We start from the raw sequence: 3888 nt of genomic DNA, 5'->3' as shown, positions 1-3888 counted from the left end.
TTAACTCAACTTCAAGAAAAAAAATTATTTTCTTCTTTAAAGTTCCATTTCCTTGGTGTAACATTGGATCCTCACAGTGTAATTGAATTCTTTTTTTTTAAAATTTTTATTGGAGTATAGTTGATTTACAATGTTGTGTTAGTTTCAGGCGTACAGCAAAGTGCATCAGTTATACATATACATATATCTTGAATTCTTAATTAATGTACCCATGGGAAATAGCATAAGTATGGTCGGTCTCTCTCTCTCTCTCTCTCCCCCATGTGTATATATATATATATATATATATATATGTGTGTGTGTGTATATATATATACATGTATATATATATATACATGTATATATATATATATATCTCAAGCTATTTTCAATCACTTTTAAAATCTGTACAGTTTTCATTTTTATATGATTTTTCCCCCCAAATGTCTGTGTCTGTCATGCCATTTTCTAGTGCTCGTGAACTTTTCCGATTGGAGACCACATTGTAAGTGGTTGTGAGGTTCTCATACATGTTTATAAAATCTTATTTAACCCATATTGTTTATGGCTATAATTTAATGGAAGGATAAATTCTCTTCAAGAGTTTTGCCTTCTAGTCGCCGTAACACCTTTTATTAATTTTACAACCATGGCCAAGTCTTTTCTGAAACTACTTTATAGTAATATACAGTTATATAGCATATGTAGTTATATGAAAAAGAAAATTTTACTTCAAAATGTGGAAGTAGAATCCTTTTTTAGGGTAAGAAGTTTTTTATACTTACTTTTTTATTTGAAATTTTGAGTCTGGCAATATAAGTCCCAAACATCTGAAAAATTAGGGCAAAACAGAGAAGACTGAACTGCTCAGGATGAAAAAATGAGGGAGATGTAGACATGGCCTTGGCCCAGAGTGAAGAAATGGCAGTTTGGGAATGAGGCAAAGAGAAAGAAGAGGGCCTGGTGGAGGTGGGTGCGAACATGATGGGAGGTTGGGAATCTGAGAAGGGAACACAGGTAGGAAGAAGCCACAGTAGGAATGCTGAGGGCTTTAAAGAGCAGGGTTATTTAATGTTCACCTGTAACACAGCCCCTTCCACTATTACCCTCCAACTTTCTACAGAATTCTGCTACATGTAACTACCTTGCATTTAGGTTGCTGTGTGGAATCAATGTAAAAGGGACTGTGTTCCATGTTTGTGTGTATATGCAGGGTTGAATGAATGAACAGAACAGATGCAGGACTGAGGTACAAGTGAGACTGAGAACTCCATGTAGGCTGAAACGCCTTTGAGAATCCTGGGAAACGTTGGGAAAGAGGCTGGCAATAGTAGGAATTACCTATAGCTCACCAGATGCACATCTCACATGTGCACGTGATATCACTTTACTTTAAAATCGACTTGAATCTGATTCAGAACCCTTATTGCTCCTGCATGACACCATCAATTCCTGTGGCTTTGCTCCATCCAAGCAGAGAGATCTCTGGTGAATCTGGAAGTTCCAGCATTTAGGTATGGTCTCCACAGCCTGCTACCTAGACATCATATTTGAAGACTAGAGAGGTGTCCCAGAAGGGAAGGGTTATTGAAGGTAGTAAGAGGAAAATCAAGAAGGTTGTAAATATTAATGCCAGAGCAGATTCAGGTTTTTTTTTTTTTTCACTGCATTTGGCACACTGTAGTTCTGCAATGACTAAATTAATGCCTTGGTTAATTCCAGATATTAGAAACAGGGAAATTTTGGTGCAGAATGGAGAAGAAGACTGAGAAGAAATAAAGTTTAACTGCTCATTTTTGCAGCTATGGCGATATAAAGTTGGAAGGGAGTTTAGAATCCATCAAATTCAATTCTTTCACCTCCGTGAATACCATCTATAACTATACTATCCAGTTTGGGAGCCATTAGCTACATGTGGCTATTACAATTAAATAAAATTTGAAATTTAACTTCTCAGTCATACTAGCCACATTTCAAGAGTTCAATAGTCACATGTGGCTAATGTAAGTATTTGAGACAGTAGAGATACAGAATATTTCCATAATTGCAGAAAGGTCGAATATTTCCATAATTGCAGAAAGGTCTATTATATCCCTATCAAATGATCATCCAGCCTTAGCTTAAATTCTTTTTACTAATATCATTCACTATTGCATTTTGGGTCAGACATAATCGTTAGGTTGTCCTTGAAGTTTTCTTCCATATATTTATCCTAGATATTTTACATGTATGAACATATTTATTCTCTATAGGAAGCATTTTATTACAATAACTGTTCAAAATTTTTGTTAATGATAAGGATATTCTGAACTGAAATAGAATAACTAACCTGAACTATTTAGAATAAAAAAGTTAACTCAGTTTCTTAAAGAATCTCATTGCTGCTTAAAGAGTAGCGTTATCGTAACTATCTCCTTAATAGTAGTTTATTTTTTCGAAACTCAAAAGAAAAACTATGGAAATGCCTTTATGCTTCACAAAAATGCTGAACATGTACCAAAGCTTTTATTTAATTCTTTTATGTTTCTATGAGCTAAACCTAATACAATTATGTGATTAAGAGCTCTGCATCTAACTCCTTTCTGAATGCAATCACTTCCTATTAAATCCAGATATTTAACATTTCATGAAAATCCCCTGGCACATTTCTGTAATGACTGAAAGGTGGAAATCTTTAATTAGTCTTCAAGTTTTTAGAGGAAGTATGAGTGGAGAGTTTAGAAAAACCCTCAAATGACTCATTTAAAAAGAACAAAATAGGTGAGGGCACCAGCCCATCTAAAAGAGTATTGCTCACAAGAACTTAGTTCATACTTGTTTTATTAATACCAACAGTTGAACGAGCTTCCACAGGGCATACAAAACTCTATTAGGCACTAAAAAAGTGAACAAACTCTGCTTTCTATAAATAATAATAACCTTGTATCATCAAGAAAGCTGTCAATGCTTTTGTTTTAGTTACTTTAAAAAGTAGGAAGAGTGGTCAATATATCTAGAACAATTTCTGTCAAAATAGGGTAAGAATCCAAATGTTTGGTACTCAAAATTTAAATCTGTTGTTTGAGGAATTAATGTGGGTATATCAGTTAGGATTAGGTTAATCACAGTATAACTGAAAACCCTTGTAATATCTATTTAAACAAAGATAGAGGCATATTTTTTCTCTCACGTAATAGAGCGGTTTACTCTCTAAGACAGAAATGATGGGTCCGTGGTTATCAGAAACCCAGACTTTCTGCTCTGTAATTCTTAAATCATGACCTTCATTACCAAATATACCTCCTCTTGTTTGCAGTGAGGCTGCTGCAGCTCCAACCAGCACACCCATGTCCCAGGCATCAGCTGTAAAGAAACTGTAGAGGAAAAAGGGCTCCTGATAGTTAAGCTAGCCCTCTTCTAAGAGGTTTCCTAGTAGCTCCACATGACAACTCCTACTGACATCTTCTGGTCATCTATAAGGGAGGTGGGAAATGCAGGGTTTTTTGTCTTTGTTTTTCCCAGTTAGACACATTATTGCCATCACACAATATAGGAGTATTACCAAAGGGGACAACAAATATTTGGTAGGTAGATAGTGGTCTCTGCTGGAGCAGGTGGTTTATCCCTTCCCTGTGCTATACTTCCATTGTTGGATAGGTCACACTTTATCCAGTTATTTATATAGGAGACAGAGTTGTGTTGCAGTAAAGAGCATAGACTGTAACTAGACAGATCCTGTGTCCCAGTTTGCCCTAGATGGTTCTGGTGCGTAGCTGTTGAACCAGTATAATTATTATCACTATCCCCATTACTCTCTAAAAAGTGTCCCTGTTGGACAATAAATTCTATGATTACTTTAACTATAACTGACTGGCTGAAACACCTCTAACACTTCCTAGCTCTGTGACCTTAGCAAATTACATAACTTCT

The sequence above is a fragment of the Mesoplodon mirus genome (assembly GCF_964341445.2).
Source record: "Mesoplodon mirus genome assembly, chromosome: 8".
Lineage (NCBI taxonomy): Eukaryota > Metazoa > Chordata > Mammalia > Artiodactyla > Ziphiidae > Mesoplodon > Mesoplodon mirus.
The sequence above is the reverse complement of the archived record's forward strand: the minus strand, read 5'-3'. Positions refer to the sequence as shown.